General features: G+C 38.7%; 1 protein-coding gene across 1 annotated transcript in view; it reads right to left on the bottom strand.

Annotated features, from left to right (window-relative positions):
- Positions 1-18048, bottom strand: part of LOC146871466 (ubiquitin carboxyl-terminal hydrolase CYLD-like) — an 832861-nt gene that overhangs the window by 50449 nt on the left and 764364 nt on the right. The gene's annotated exons all lie outside the window — the stretch shown is intronic.

The raw sequence follows: 18048 nt of genomic DNA, 5'->3' as shown, positions 1-18048 counted from the left end.
TGGTCAGGGAGTGACCACCTTGCTAACGCAAGCACCATCCAGCGCATCAACGTCTGCTTTGCCGCCGCCTCCCGCCGGAGCCCGAGCCCAGAGACTGACAAGACCTGGACCTCCAGACCTCTCACTGCCCGATCCACAGTCCCTGAGAAGAAGAGACCCGTGGAGGCACCGAGACACGTGGAGCCAGCCATCTTGGAACGACTACGACAAGCTGACAAGTGCAACAACCGAGGCTCCCTCCAAGTTGTGCTTTGGGATCTGAGAAGCCCAACCCCCGAGCAGCATCTGCACCAAAGGTGAGCCCTCCAGCATCTCCACGATCTGCGTGGGGCCCTTCTGCATTTTGCCACTCGACGCGCCTAACCGGTTGCTGGCCCGCTGGCTAGTGGCCATCTTGGCGACGAACTCTACGAAATACACTGCTGGTCTGGTTGCTCCAGACTGGCCCTTGCTCCCCTCCAAAGGAGCAATCCCTCTGACCTTGCTGGTCAGAACCAACAGCTGATTTCCGAATCCTCCTGCAATTGCTTTTGCCAAGGCTTGTTTGCTTCGATCAAGTCGCCGACACCGCCGACAGCGAGAGCCTGCGTGGGACAGCTCGTGAGCCGACTCCTGGACGTCGTCGACCTTCAGGGACCACGTGGCTGCGGAGACAAGCTACCCCTCATCACCTGTTTGCACCCGACATCGCCTGGTACCCACCTGGTGCCACGCTGGTCACTGGCTAGTGACTGTGAACACTGTCCCCTCTGCTTACAGGTCTTCAACATCTCCGATCCACTCTTGGATCCACTGCATCTCTCCCGGACCGACCGCCTGCAGCATCTTTGTCTTCAAGCTCCACGGAACAGATAGAAGAAACCCGACGCACTTTGAGGCCTATGCACCCGCTTCCTGTGGGTGAGGTAAAGCTGGTACTCCGGTGCCCATGTGTAGTAATACATCTCTAGTGCCTGTGTTCCAAATCTTAAGTTCCTAGTCAACCCGGAAGATCTCCTTTGCAGTAACTTTGTACTTTTTACGCACCCATTGAAACCTATGGGAGCACGCGTGTGACTATTTGCACTGCACACGCCACCCGTGGACCTCCTGGTCACTACCTGACGTTAGCTCCTTGTAGGCCCAGCGATTCTAGAGGCCCTAGGCCTTTTCCCTTTTCTGTTCGTGGTACTTATACCACTATTTTAGTATATGGTTTGAGTGGCCACCAGGGCCTATCCATATAACGTGCAACTTCTGTGTATTCTGTGATAATCTTGTTTGACGATTTGTGCTCCTGTGCTCATAAAGAGACTAGGGGTTACTTTGAGAAATAAATACATATATATTTTGAATATATATCTGTGTGGTGTCCTTTCATTGGTATAAAAGGGGGTTACATTTGGTAAAACAGCTGGCTTAACACGCTTCACGAGTTTAGCCTCAAAGACTGCTTAGCCTACGCTACCACTAGGGCAGCTAGTCCGAAAAGGTTGACTTACAACCACACCATAAGGGTTGCTTGGCATGGTACAAGGTGATCACTTTAACTAGTGAGCATCATATACCAGGCCAACTTCTCACAGTGACTCACTGTATGTGTTGAAGACAGCATGTGTGCAGGACTGTATGGGTGGATGAGTGTGTGTACGAGTGTGTTAGTGAGTGAATGACTGTCTCAATAGTGTCTTTATGAGTAACTACATATGTTTAAAACTAATATATGTGACTATTGGTGTATATAAGTAAGTATATGTGATAGTGAGAAATTGGAAGAGTTCCTGTATCAATAAGTATGTGTTTCTATAAGTGATTGTTTAAAAGACTAAGTATGTGTAAGTTTCCGTAGAAGTAAGTATAGTGGTGTGTGTATAACTGTATATGAAGGTAAATGGATGTTTGATTCTTTATTAGCATGAGTGACTATGTGTGTGAGTAACTCTATGGATGAGTGGCATTGTGTAATAGGATGTACAGGTGTATAAGTACATATGAGTGAGTACATGTATGAGTGACTGTATAGGACTGTTGGTAAATGAGTCGATGTGTATGTGGTTCTTAGAATTACAGAAGAGTTTGTTGAAACTAGTATTGGAATTTCCATTAATTTTTTATTTTTTAGTCTCTATTTTTTAATGTGTGTATCAAAGGTTATATTAGGGTAAGAGGAGTTCTGCCACTTTTTCACAAGGATGATGTCATCAGTGATGTCATCAGTGATGTCATTTGAGATGTCATGAGTGATGTCAGTGACCATGTCATGAGTGATGTTATATGTGACGTCATCAGCAGTGGATTGCGGGCGCGCGAGTTATAGTTAGCTGAACTAACTATAACGGGGGAATTTCAATGGTTTTTTACGAGTGAAATGTGCACCTAACTATAACGTCTGTGAAACATGTGTGAAACCTTTGGTTTTTTCATTGAATTTCTAAGGTTTTTTAAATGCTAATTCCTAACTATAACGTGTGTTAAACCCATGGTTTTTTCAGTGAATTTGCAAGGTTCTTTAAATGCTAATTTTTTTTATTTATTTTTTTTCAATTTTTTTAACATTTTTATTTTAATTTTCTATCCTTTTTTAAAGACTATGGTTAAATTTTAAAAATTCTACAATATATTTTTTATTTTTTCCATTTTTTTAAACTAAACAGGTAAGATTTATTAGTATAACATAGTGGGTTTTTGTTCCCCCTTTTTTTTTTTTTTTTTTAACGTGCGCGTAAGGTAAGCGCACGTCTTGCTTTTATAACGTTAGATTTCTACGCTGTTTGCGTTCATTTACGCAATTTGCGTAGACGTACGTCACGCGCGCGCAGCGCGTAACGCGTACGCTGCACGCGCATGTTACGCGGAAGTGAAGGGGCGTGCCTGTTTTGCGCATGCGCGCGTGCACGTGTCTTTTTTACGCGCATGCGTACTTTTGCCGTAAGCGCACCGTAAGCGTAACGTACGCGCACGGTGGGTCATGTGATCAAGAAACACAACTTTTGATTGGTTGAAACTACTTTCAGTTCTAAAACTCTCCTACACCACACCCATTCCCCTCATTTCTGCTTGTGATCCCTTAGGAGAAGGAGCTGAGTTGTCTTTGTGATACGATGGCAGAACAGCAGAACTCTTCTGAGAGTGAGGCTAGCAGCACTACCTTGAGGCAGAGAAGGAGGAAACAAAAGAGCTCTTTCATATGGGAGTATTTTTCTTTTCCAGAGGGCAAGAAAAAGGTAAATGCACCCTTAGTGACTTGTAAGCTTTGTGGCCGTGTACTTTCAAGAGGGAATCCCAACAAGAAGTATTCCTTCGGGAATCACACCATGTTGAGACACCTTCAAGATGTACACGGTAGGACACATGCTCGACATACTGAAGGTAACCCTTCAGTAAGTCAACCAAGCACATCCACAGCAGCTCAGCCTGGTCCATCATCTGCAGGGCCGAGTCCATCTTCGGTAGGTCAGCTGAGCCCTTCATCTGTGGGGGGAGCATCTCCTTTTTCTGGTCCTCTGGAAACCAACCATCGGTTTGCGAGGGTTTTAATTCGGTGCGCCACTTGTCATGATCTAATTTGTTATAGGGAGACCAGTGTTGCCCTAGTGAACAATTTAATAGATCAGCACATTTGTCGTACCGACTAATATTCCCATTCTTTCTTTCCTCTGTCCCTGCATGAACACAACGGCTCTTTTAAGAGCCAACCTTACCTTTTAACTTTTTTTTATATATTTTTTAAAACTTTTTTTTATTTTTTTTTTACCGTACGCGTACGGTAAATTTTTTTTTTTTTTTTAAAAACACTAAAAATCAATTATCACATTACAAGGTCCTTGAGAGACCATGAAATTTCTGACTTACCATACCCACTCAAAAAATTATTTATTAATTAAAATTTAATTTTTATTGCTTTAAAAATGGTTCAAATTTTCTATCTCAATCTGAAACAAAAGAAAAAAGTATTAATATTTAATAAAACATTTTATAATACAGTACACATATTTACATATTTTCCCCCAAAACATTTTTGCCTTTTTTTTGCTGTTTTCAGAATATATTGCATTTCACTATAAATTGTGAAAGCAATTGCATTCATCATTTAACAGCGGGCAAAAAAAAAATAACAATCTCAAAGATTGTTCTAAAAAAGCCCAGAATCTCTTCTCACTTAAACATAACATTATAGAAATCCATAATATTCTAAAAAAATATCATCTAATATCAATACTTATTTCTTTAAAATACCGTCTAACATTTTTGTTTCAGAAGTATAATCACAAAAATATATCTCAAATAACTCCACAATACATCTGGTTCCATTTCCTTTAGGCCAAATAGTAATTTTAAAATTCTTTTTTTTGATTAAATTTCCAATGTTATTCTAATAAAATTCCAAAATTTAAATTGTACAGATCTCACCGATTCTCTGTAACATTTTGGTTTCCGAAAGATTAATTAATAATTAAATAAGTCCACAATACAATTGGTTACCTTTCCCTTAGGCCAAATGATAATTTGAAAAATCTTTTTTGAATAAATTTCCAATGGTAATCCAATAACATTCCAAAATTTAAATTGTGCAGATGTTACCGATTTTCTCTAAATTTTTGGTTTTCGAAAGTTTCATTAAAAATTAAAAAAGTCCACATTACAATTGGTTACCTTTCCCTTAGGCCAAATGATAATTTGAAAAATCTTTTTTTTTGAAAATTCCAATGCTAATCCAAAAAAATGGTAAAATTGTTTTGTACAGACCTTGCCAAGTCCCTCTAAAATTTTGGTTTCAGGAAGATTAGATAGGAATTTGCTAAATCAAAAGGCAAACGTTGCTTGAAAATCAATTTTGAATCATTCACAGTGTCCAGCCTTTTTCACATTTAAGATAAACTGTGTAATGTCCAGAAGTAACAGTAGGTCCTTCATGGAAAATTATTGCAACTGTTACAAAAGTTTTTCCTGAAATTGATAATTGCTGTCCTGTAAACTTCTTTATTAAAGTATCCAATTTTGAACCATCAGCTTTACATCGTTGCATCATTAAAATTACATACTGTCCGTATTCCTTTAAAATTAACGTTGAAAACATTTCAGATTGACACTCACCGCATTCCATGCTATGATTAGCATCTTTAACTAATTTAGCAAAAGTGACTGTTTTACTTTCTGGCAATGTTAAATAAATAAACCTTTCAGAATCAACATTAGAGCCACATGTATTGTAACAGTTTTCACAACTATGTTCCCATTTATAAGAGACACCAAACATATTTTCAATGGGAACCCCTTCTTCTTCCAGTACCTGAAGAAAAAACATCAAGAATTCCTGTGCGTCTTGCTGCACATTTTGAGAAAACTGTGTTCGTCCTGAACATACATCTAAAAGTTTTCTAATTTCAGTAGCACTTTCTATTTGAGTTTTAACATTACTCAGCTTTTGAAAAAGGAGACTCAACTCAGAACAGAATCTTTTTCTCTGATTTACTATTATCTGCTCTTGCACACTTTCCAGATAAAATGCAACATTCAGCACTACATTAGCGTAGCAGTTGACACCAGAGCTATTTTCAAAATGACAACCTACAACCTCTTCAACATTTTCCTTTTTCTTTTTGCTTGCAATTACATCACTCCTCTTTTTTTTCCTCCTCTCTACATCTTCATTACAGATATTCTCATTTCTCCTTTTACGAGAAACTACACGTTTCTCCAACACAGGATACTGACCTAAATGAGGAGCATAGGTTCTTCTTAATCCATTATACTCCTTTACACAATTTGTATCAGCACTAACTTTTGAGTCATCAAAGTCTATCATGAATAAACCAGATAATGTTTTCACTCGTGACAAAGCTACATAAGCCATACCTTCTTTGAACACAGTTGAACCAATGTTCACAAAAGCACAATCTACAGTCAATCCTTGAGACTTGTGAATAGTTACAGCATATGCTAGAGAAAACGGAAACTGCTTCCTACGTACATATAAGTCTTTCACAAGCATGAAACGAACTGAACAACGACAAATGTCTTTAACTTCTTCTATCTGATCAAATTTTATTTTTAAACATTCAATTCCATCTTTTGTCTGATAATTAATAAAACCCACAACTCTTCCCATAGCTCCATTAACTAAACCTTTTTCAACATCCAAATTTCTCCTTAAAAATACTCTACAGTTCATGCAAACATATAGATTTTTTTCTAATCCAGCTGTTTTGGAAATGTTCTTCTCTAGTGAATCCAATTTATTTTTCAGTGTGCCTGTTAATGTGATAGTAATTCTTCCATCCTCAATTTTGTCCACTGCTTCCAATTTCCTGATATCTTCCTTTTCCAATTTTAAAAGCTCCTCATTGAATATTGAGCATTCACGTAGAGTTGGCATTAAGCAGATGACACTTTTCTTTTCTGCAATGTTCTTGTATATCTTCTCTGCAACTGTTTCTTCCTTTGGAAATAAATTATGTAGCAGCCGACTCTGTAATGCTTTTTTGCCAACTTCTGTGAGTAGTCCAATTCTGATATCTTTCAGAATACTTCCATATTCTTCATCGTTTGCTTGCCTCATATTAGTAGTAAGTTCCTTGTACTCAAAGAAGGACCAAATATTTGCATTACCGATGCTTCCCAATGACTTCTTTGTGTCTTCATGTGTCACAGTATTAAACACTGGTTGTCCTTTAACTGGAGTAAGTTGTAGAAGATCCCCAAAAACTATGACATGTTTTCCACCAAATAACACGTCATAGTCTGTCCTTAGAATTTGCTGCATTCTTAAATGCACAAAGGCAAGCATTAAGTTTGATACCATGCTCACCTCATCAATAATGAGAACTTGCATCTTCTTCAATACTCTTGAAACTTCCAAGCATGCTTCTCCAGTTAGCTTGTTGTATTGTATTTTGTTCTCATGCTCCACTGGTAACATTAGCAAACGATGTAAGGTGATTCCTTTTATGTTATATGCTGCTAACCCAGTTGGAGCAGTAACCACACAAGACAAAGTAGAATCCGTTTTTTGCTGTAGGTAGCTTCTGATGACTTTTATTAGGAAACTTTTTCCAGTTCCAGCTTGTCTGCTTACATACATCCTGATTGGATGAAATGATGTGCATGAGCACTCTTTTTTTTCATGTAGAAATCCGTGATCAATTTTGCTTCTGATCTCTTCATAAATTTGTTGCTGCTCTTCATTCAGTTGTCTTTCCAAATTTTGTAAGTCTATAAATTCTTCTTGAGCTTGATTCATAGCCGTTTCCACTTCATTCATGGCTATTGATGCTTCATTTTCAACGATTGGTTGTCCTAGGGGATCTTGACTGAGTGTTCCTGAACTTTGGCTGTCTTGAGAACTGTCTCTAGCTACTTCAGCTGCAATTGTAGTTTCCTGTTCAATTTCTTCATTTAACATTTGCAGATAAGTTGAGAATGTACTGCATTGTATGCTGTCTTTGCAAGCATTAAAAGAATCTTCATAGCTTTGAAATTCTCCCAGTAGTTCATCCTCTGTACGCCATGGTTTAAACAGCTGTAAAAGAGCCAAGTAGTAAAATTCCTTTTTGTCAGTAGTGTCGCAACTCAGCTTCCTGTGATTTATCAAACTTCCTTTTGTTTGCTTCACCAAACATCCTTCCTCACCAATGACTTTATATTTTCCATTGTTGATGTCTTCTGCGGCTTTCCGTGAATAAATGTAGTTCTGCAGCACTTCATAGAGACACATGTTCTCCAGATGATGACTTCTTTTTGGATAATATGTGTCCAACATGTTTGATTTCAAAATATCTGTACTTTCTGGGTCATTCTCGGCCAAATATTCAATTTCTCCAACAGATTTCAGTACTCGATTTCTCATTGCTGCAAGGCCTAAACTTGCCCAAATTATTCTTCTTGATTTCGAGTAGAGACTTGCAGAAGATAACCTATCTGAACATTCGTAGGATCCAATTTCTCGATGCGATAACATCTTTAAACTGAAACTGTACAGCTTCTTACTGACAGTCTTCTCGTGAGAAATCTCTTCCCACATTTCTTTCAATTCAGTTTTTTCAGATTTAGTAATGTAAGACGTTACATATCGAGCAACAGCAATTGAATTGTCAGCTACATACTGTATATCCATGTTAGCATTCCACATGGATAAAATGACTGGGTTGTAGTAATTTATATTTTTTGATTCTTCTTTTCTTTTAAGGTTGTAGGTATTCTTAGGTGATTTTCTGGTGATAGTATGTCTCACAGATGACATAAAACTGTTTACTCTTCCATTTGAAAGAACAGGTCTAGGAAATCCAAATCGACATTTAGTGTAGTATTTATCTTTGCTCTTGTATTTCCGTCGACAGTATTTTCCACACCGATGACTTTGGAAACGTAAAACTTGCTCCTTTAACTTTTTCTCTTCTGTGCTTTTTGGTATAGCACATGTTGCATATTCTTCAATGTAAGATAACACTGCTTCATCAGTATCTGTTCCAAACTTTGGGGCATCCTTGATCCACAACAGCATATGAATATGAGGAGCACCTCTTGCCTGGTACTCTTTTCTCCAAAAGAAATCCACTACTTCTCCAAGGGGTGGATTTTTTTTATTGCAGATGAAGGACATCATAGCCTCAAATCTATGATTGAAATATCTGCAAACATTAACCGGATCCAATGAGCACAGTTCTCCTGCTGTCTTGTATTCAATGTTTTTAATGTTTGAATTTGCCTCTTGTAGAAAATCCAGTAAATCATCCCAAGCGTACTCAGCACAGCTTAGGGTAAGGAACCATGTTGGTGTTCCTAAATTCCGTAACATGCATTTTAATTCACCATGGCGTCGGTACCAATATTCATTTGTCCCACGCTGACAAGCCATCAGATTGATCAGTTGTGTTTCCAAATGATCATCTCGGTGCTGCACTTTCTCCATAAAATCCTTAGCAGACACATTTTGTAAATATACTCCACTTTTTAAAATGTGATTCACTGCATAAGATAGTGCAGACAAGTCGCTTTCAAATAAAAGATGGAACAAATAAGGAATACTTTGTCGAAATCTGGGATCTTCTGCATATAGTCTTGTAATCCGATACTCAGAAGCTGGAATCTGTTCTGGACGTTCATCGTATCGTCCTCCTTTTCCTTTAGGAAACAGCTGGGGAAAACATCGAGCTTCCAAGCTCTCCTCCCATACACTCACAGGAGTTCCTTTTGCTTTCTTCATCTGAAACAGATCAATATTGTCTCCCAAAACTTCTTTTGAATGTAGAGGATGTATGCTAAAATGTTCATAAATTTCTTCTTCCTTTGACTTGTCCACTTTTTCAATTTGTCCAGTTGGTGTTTCTGTGTCTTCTTGTAAATCTTCTTCTTCTTCTATATAAATTGATTCATACCATTTGTTATTCCTTTTCAAATACAAATTTGCTCTTTGTACTTTCCGTACATCTACCAGCTCCTGCCAAATCTTCTTATTCTTTGTAGGTACACCATTAACCAGAATAACTAATGGTTCAGTTTCCAAAGTATCTGCATCAATAGTTTCCATATTTTTTTTCAAATCCAAGGGCAAATACACCACTCTACCTTTTAAACCTCTCAGTAAATCTGAAGGGGGTAATTTACCAGTTTTGGGCTCCATACGTACTATGGTCTGGAACGGATGAACACATTGAATAAGTATAGACTCATATGTATTTAATTCAGAAAGTTCGGCAGGAATAGCATCCAATTCTAAATTATTATGTACAGATCTGGTTGGCATTCTATTTTCCTCTAACTTGTTGTAACAGTATTTACAAATACGCTGATCTTCACCCAATTCAAAACAATTTTCAAGAAATATATATGTGGCAAAATCCTTCCACTTATAATTATCTTCATTTTCACTCTTTCTGTAGAGATCAACATTCCTAGTTTGTTTTCTATAATGAGTTCTGCGGCAACAAATACAAGTTATATTTGGTCTTTCATTAGAGATTATTGCAAATTTTGTTATGTGATCATTAAATGTTTTACTTACAGAGGGTTCTACTTTCTCTTCCACTTCTTCCTCATTTACTGTGTCCTTTTCTGCACTGTCTTGTTCAGGACCAAAGTAACAAAACTGAATTTCATCAAACAACCTTCTCTACATCTGATACCGATCCACGGAACAGAGCCCTATTCAATTCATCTAACTTTATTGCTGGACCTTTAGCAAAATACAACCGTCTCACAAACTTTCTCATTTCAGTATGATGAACAGCCAGCATCCTAAAATGATGGAAAACACTATTACACACTTTTCTAGATAGACAAGCCAGAGAATGACCCTGCAAACCAGTATTCTCTCTCACTCTGCATGGATCTAGACTTTGAAGCACCTTAATCTTCTGTTTTACACTTTTTTTACTATATTCTCTTAGAAACTCACGAAATTTATCAATAGATTCCTGACGCACAGTGCAAATACTACTACAATTCCAAGTGTACACTGGGGCTTTAGGACGTCTCCCCATAGCCTCATCCGCCATCACTTGTACCTCATCTCTTGGAACCATTATCTCCTTCCCCATTATGCAACCATTTTTCACTTCATAAGCACGACCTCTGGTGTCAACTGCATGCAGCAAACTATTACTTTGAAAATAACTCTCTTCATTAAAAAAAGGTTCACTACTTGAACTATGCATCCATTTTCCTAAAAACACTTTACAAAAGTTTGTTCTTTTCACTACTCTTTTCCTTTTGCTTTGTGATTTCAGTACATTAACCATTTTATCTAATGTACGCATCCTATTCAAAATTAAAATGAATAGTTTCCTTTTTAATTCTAATGCCTTTGCTGCAATGGCTTCAATTTCTTTTTTTCTCTTGTAATATTTTGCCTTTTTCTTATATTTCTTCAAATCCTTTATCAAATTGGACATAACTCTTCTCTGAAACATTTTTCTACGTATCTCTTTAAACGCTGTTTTTCTGTTTAAGTTAATCTTTGTTATTGCAGAAGGTATATTTGCATTAACTAAATTCTCAATTTTTTCCTGTTCTTTTCTTTTGAAAACATTCTTTCCAGTACAGACATTTTGTACATTTTTCCTTTTTTTGAAGATGTTCTTTAAAAAATCTTTTGTCTGCTTACCAGAAGACTTTCTCTTTTTCCCAACATGAGCATCTCCAACTAACTTAGGTCCTCCAGTTGTCTTCAAATATAGTTTTTTTTTTGTGGTTTTTCGTTACTCTGGATTTTGTAGGCATCTTAAATTTTGTTCACTGCTCTTCAGCAATACCTGAAAAAAACTAAAAAAAAATTCCTTTTTTATATTTAAATATATTACTACATTTTTTATGATCTTTTCAAATCTTAAAATACTAAGTACCCCTTTCCTAGAAGTGAAAATCACAATAACACATTCACAAATTAAATATCTAAAAACAATTCCTGTGTGCACACAGAGTCATGCTTTGAAATTAGGCAAAAAACGAAATTTCTTTGCCAATTGGAAAGCACACATTCTACTACTTTTTTGGCAAGTAATAAGTACTTTTACAGTCTGACACATTTAAATACACTTTTCAGATTCTGATAAAAGCACATGTCCAAACTGCTTTTTGAGACCAGCACCATGTGTAACCTGGGTGACTGACTACACTCCAGCAAGGGCAACCAGCCTTAGTGATGCTGAATGTATTTGCATTACTGACTGCAATCTCAAACCCCACTCGGTTGTGAATACTGTGCATGATTCCATAGGATAAGCAGCTGGTTGTGTGCTAAGAGTCTGCTTCTGCATAAAAAAATAACACCCCCTTTCCATATAATGCAAATGTAAAATCACCAGAGCAATACCAAACAGCTTTCTGAGACCAGCAACATGTGTAACCTGGGTGACTGAGTACACTCCAGCAAGGGCAACCAGCCTTAGTGATGCTGAATGTATTTGCATTACTAAGTGCAACCTCAAACCCCACTCGGTTGTGAATACTGTGCATGATTCCACAAGATAAGCAGCTGGGTGTGTGCTAAGAGTCTGCTTCTGCATAAAAAAAATGCTCCCCCTTTACATCTAATGCAAATGTAAAATCACCAGAGCAATACGCAATAAATCTCTGCCTATAATTCCTATTTGCACACAGAGTCATGTTTTCATATTAGTCTGAAAACGTAATTTCGTTGCCAATTTGAAACCACACTTACTACTCTTTTTTTAGGCAAGTGATAAATACTTTTACAGTCTGACACATTTTAAATCCACTTTTCAGATTCTTAAAAAAGCACATGTCCAAACAACATTTTCAGACCAGCAACATGTGTAACCTGGGTGACTGAGTACACTCCAGCAAGAGCAACCAGCCTTAGTGATGCTGAATGTATTTGCATTACTGAGTGCAACCTCAAACCCTTAAAGTATTCCTTATTTATACCAGTACACCTTAATTTATCGTGAAAACATAGTCCATATTATTTTACATGTTCCTCACATTTAAATTTCTCCCAAAACAGAAAATGATAAACACAACTTCAACAAAACGAATTCCAATTCTATTATTAATTTCTTAATTTACCATATACATCCCCTCTCAAACTCTATACTCACCTTTAAAATTAGTTAGTTGTGAAAGAAATGTGGCACTCAAACAGCAGATTATCAGAGCCAGGATCTCTGTTCTGTACACCTCTCTCCTCTCAGCAGAACCAGATAATGGCAAACTTTCCCTCTCTTTTTCCACACATATACATGCAAGCTTCAAATCTCAGTGCTTCCCCCTTTTTTTCAAATGTAATCACACATTTCTATTGGTTGAAAACCAACCCTTTTCCGAAAGTACCCTTCCCCCAACTTGACTTCTGCCTAGTACCCTTCCCCCAACTTGACTTCTGCCTACCACCATAGCAACAGCTCTTGAAACACTGCTGTGCAGAGTTAGGTCAGAAGTTCACCAAACAATGTTTCATTTCCAAAGAGCAGGAGTGCTTGACTTTTCAAACCTAACAGCAAATCCATAGTACTGTTCTTTGGTAACACATTTTTCTGTACCAATACAAAACATGCTTCTATAAATTTACACATACAGCCTAGTTTTTATTCTAGAATGGTATGAAACAGCCAATCAGTTTAAAAAAAAAAATATATATGTATGCCTCCATTTCCAAACTGTCTTTCATTTCTTTTTACCATTCTACTGAATTACACCTCCTGAGTGCATCCAGTTCTCCTTTGAAGATGTTCACAGTGTGGATTGTAGGGCACAGCTATGTCTTCTGGAGTGAAAAGTATGCAGAGAAAACAGGTATGGTGAGAGACCTTGCTTTGCCAAATGTAGACATTAAATGGATTGGTCAGAGAGGGTTAAAGTGGCACCAATTGATGCCATTGGTGAAATCCTTCATGCAAATCCAACACCCTGACCTCATAATAGTGCACTGTGGTGGCAATGACCTAGGCACTTTGACTGGGGTAGGTCTGGAAATGCTTATGAAGGAGACCTTTGCACAACTGTTTTCACTTTTCCCTAAAACTGCCTTTGTGTTTTCTAACATGTGCCAAAGGCAAAAATGGAACTGGTCCAATCATTTCTGTCCACAGATTGACAAAGCAAGAAAGCACGTCAACAAATCTGTTTCTGCTTTCCTCCGAGACTATGGTATGGGTTCCATTTACCACAACAACTTGCGTTACGACATGCAAGACATTCATAGAGGAGATGGTGTGCACTTCAATGATGAAGGGAACAGAGTCTTCCTCTTGAACCTTAGACTCTGCATCGGTACTTACTTGTAGGTACCAATAAAAAATCACTTCATAAACACAACGGCTCTTTTTAGAGCCCCCTAATATCTAAACACTTAAATCTGCATTTCATTTATTTTTTTCTTTTTTTTTTACCGTACGCGTACGTTGAGCTTACCGTACGCGTACCCCGCGATTTTTTTTAAAATTAATAAAAAAATTTTTTGTACTTTTCTGTCCTTCTTTGACCCCCTTTTAAATGTTATGGGGTCTGTAACTCTATTCCTTGCCCCCTTTTCAAGTTATCACCCTTTTTTTCCTGAGTGAAACACACAAAATGGCGGCCGCCGCTTCCTGGTTTCGACCGATTCGAATGTTTACTAAGATCTAAGAGCCAATCAGAATCGCGCTCGCGCACGTCACCGTACGCGTACGGTAAGCGCACCGTAAGCGCACCGTAAGCTGGCTCAGATATATATATTGATTTAAAGGCTATTTTCTCAGAATCTACTGAACAGATTTACACCAAACCTACAAAAGGCACTTCCTTGACCTGAGGACTACCTCTCTGCTAAATTTCATTAAATTCTGTTCAGCCGTTCGGGCTGTAGCTCTGTCTAAAGGTCCTATGGAAAAATGCATGGGAAAAACGCGTTTTGGGACCCCCCTTTTATCTCAGCCCCCGCTTGACGAATCCCCCCGAGACTTTCAGGGTAGGAGCGGAGCTCAACGCCCCACCTATTTTGAAAATTTCGCGAGGATTCGTCGTCCGGCGCCAAAGTTATTCAAAATAGAATGTTGCGGATTTCCTATGGTAAGAGGGTCCTAACTATAACTACCTACTGGCGACCGCCAGTAGGTAATATATATATATATGTATATATATATATAAATATATATATATATATATATATATATATATATCCCAATACCCCTACCCACCCCATAAATTGTGAAGGCATATCTGTTGTAAAGACAATGCATGGTAAAGGCATTGCCTAGAAATGGATGCGTGGTAAGGGCATTACGTTGTAATGCCCACATTGTGATGGTACCAGACGCCTTCACAGTATGATATTCACATCGAACTTGATGTGCTATATTAATTTCACAGATTGCAAGTGTTGTTTTTCTAATTCAGGGTAATGCAGCCAAGAAAGTCTAAAAAAATATAGGTCACCTCAAAGTATTTTTTCACTAGGATTCCTTCCGAAGTGCTTTGCTCATCTTCAGATGAAAGCATTTCCAAGAAAGGGTTACATTTCTTCCTAGAAATTACTCAAACATTCTCTCACCCCAGCACTTGAGTCTTTTGTCCTACATGCAGGAGTGCAATACAGCCCACAATGTATCTCTGTCTGGTCTGGCATCGCCCCTTGACTGCTGAGAAAGCTACATTTATCTATACAATCTTGCTAAACAGGGAAGCTTTATTCTTCTTCACATGCCCCACAACACCCCAACTACACAAAAGAGATCCAGCCCTAGATGGCCAGCAGTGTATTTAGGGAGTGCACCACAGGGTTGGTGTGGTGGGAAGTGATGTTCTATTGTTGCGGGGATTCTGCTCATGCACAGAACTATGCGCAGAAAACCAGGACCTCAGTGAATTGTGGTGTACCAAAAAACTCACCTCAGTACCCAGAACCCCTATCCGACTAGCATCAGTGTCTCATTCGTTCTCCGTATCATATCGAAGCTACCAATGATTAGACAACCCAGAACAAGCGACTTAGAGTACTGTCAGGAATGGTGGGAATCAAGAACACCTTTTCGTTATTATTCTCATATCTGTCCACAACGTGAGTAGAGACACGGAAAAGTTTAAAATGTTTATTTTTAACCACGTGCTCTAAGATGCAGTACTTTGGCTAACATAAGCAGACAAATGACTAGAAATAAAACCATCAGCATTGTTACAATACCATAAAAAACAAAGGGAGAAATCATAGTACAATGATAGTGGAAACAGGTCCTATAATACCTTGTGTACCACCCTCCCCTGGCTAATAAGCTAGTTTTATGATAATAGAAGGTCTCTAGGTTTGAATGGGGAACCCCATACCTCCAAGATCAACTTAGGTGAATCACATCACAGGATCAGCACTACTCTCTGTGTCTGGAAAGGTTTTCTCCAAGAGTGTCAGAATCATGCATGCAAATGCAATATTAAAGGCACCCAAGTTTCAGATATTTGCAGCTGTTTGCTTGTTGTGTCTAGAGCGTGGGTCGGTCAACCTGAATTCAACAGCATACATTGTTATTTGACCTTGACGGTTTCTGCACACAGTGTTCAGACTAAGGTCGCAGTGCACGTCTAGGGATGTGAAAAACAGACCGTTCTCATGTGAAGAAAAATTAAGCAAGCAGTTTTACTTATAATAACTACCTGTAGTGTTGTGTGCAAAAGCAGCAAAGTGGCAAGATGGCGCTAACATCTAAAACGCTTATGCTAACATAGCAATGTATGCAGACAAAACCCTGTCTCCACTACACTATAGGAATAAAACTGAGCACGAAGAGTATCCAGATAAGTATTTCATTACTGATAATGTAGTTATTGGGACCGGAATGTCTCTTGCATAGTAAATTGGCATACACACTTCACTCAATTGCTGGAGTGTGTACAAAACTGGTCCCCTCACTTTTTGAGTAGAATGCTGTCTACTGACCCGCCTCGTGTAAAAGTCTGCTTTTAGGTGAACCCCAAATCTTTGCACTGGCATTGCCTGGAGTCAGAGTTTGCGTACTCAGACGTGGAATCCATTTGGATGGCCAGCTTTACCACTCAGTAGAAGTGCATTTCTACTGATCGGAAAGGTCTGCCATTTTCTTGGTCCCTGCTTTGGGAAGGGTAACGACAACCAGGTGCAGAGATCTCACACTTCATTGTGCCCTTGTTTTCAAAATACCTGCTTTGAGCCAGCAGGGCTCTGAATTCAGCGAAGAATGGAATTTAGTACCCACATCTGAAATACTGGAATTTAAAGGGACTAAAGAATACAGTATTTATAGTGACCTGTGGATGCTGATGCAGTAAGTACCAAAATCAGTATTTTATTACTCATAAACCCCAAAAAGGTGCAATTAATCATAACAGATAAATTCCAAACCCCAAGTATGCAATAAAATACAACGTCTATCTTACCCACAAGCAGCACAATTCTGACACAGAGAGCAAGACTTACAAAGAAAACCCGGTTGTAACATCCCAACTTCAGGACTATATAGCAGGAGAGAGCACGTAATGTGAATCTATAACACACAAACTGCAAACATTTATGAATCTTTGACATTTTTACATGTTACTAAATGCTATTCCTCAGCCATTGACTTTTGTTTCTTTATCATCATTAGAAACCTGAGTAGAGCCTGATAAATAAGTCACTGCTTGCTGATGTTGCCCTGTTTTGTAGAATTTGCATGGCGAAGACACATGCTACCACTGAGACAACTATGAATCAACTGCGAGGGTACTTAAGTCACCAAAACCACACTGGGTTAAAAGCACATAGATGTCCTGCTTGAACCATTGTCTATCCCTGTACTCAACATATCCAAGTTGCAACCAACAGAATGCCCAACAGTACCTGACAGTCTGACATCAGCAGAAAAAGAGGAGCAAACAAAATGAAAACATAATTATTCGGTGTATTGTACAAGAGCTGTGTCATGGTTGAGAGGGTAGGGCGGATGTGGCTTGCAGTAAGTAGAGAACACTTTGCACATCTCCTTCAGCCAAGTATTTTGTAAAGGGCTGAAGAGCAGCACTAAACGCCCATTGTGGGACCTGCTCATAGAGTAATAGATAAAATGTCTCCATAGAATTTGAGCAATGGTCCAAAGAGATTGTGTAACTCTGATTTTGTATATCTTGTAAGGCGAGCTCCTGGTGTGGAGGGTCGACGCATGGCTCCAGGCCTCTTCAGGACTATAGGCAAGGTAGTAGGGCCCGCAAAATATATTGGCAAGTGGCGTGCAAATGTTGCCATGAGGCACAAGAGTAACTGTAGTGCTAGCAATCCCTGGTTGGAACTGGTCGAGATCTTGTGTGGTCCCCTCGCCACTGGAAGAGGATCAGGGAAACTTGTGTCACATATGCGATCCTCGAGGGTCACCGCCAGGTGTGGTGGTGTTGATGGCGAGTCAGGGGTCACAAGTCAGAGCAAAAAGAGCCACACGTGCATTGTAGCACAAACCATACCAAGGAAATCAGTCTGCGCCTGGAATCATAAGGCCAAAACGCATCGACCCTCCACACCAGGAGCTCACCTTACAAGATCTACAAAAATCAAAGTTACACAATCTCTACCTGGAGACAGTACTCCTGTTCCAAATAATGGATTTGACTGTCTACTTTGATACTTTGTATATACAG

Source organism: Triturus cristatus, chromosome 1_1, assembly GCF_964204655.1.
Source record: "Triturus cristatus chromosome 1_1, aTriCri1.1, whole genome shotgun sequence".
Classification (NCBI taxonomy): Eukaryota; Metazoa; Chordata; class Amphibia; order Caudata; family Salamandridae; genus Triturus; species Triturus cristatus.
The sequence above is the reverse complement of the archived record's forward strand: the minus strand, read 5'-3'. Positions and strand labels throughout refer to the sequence as shown.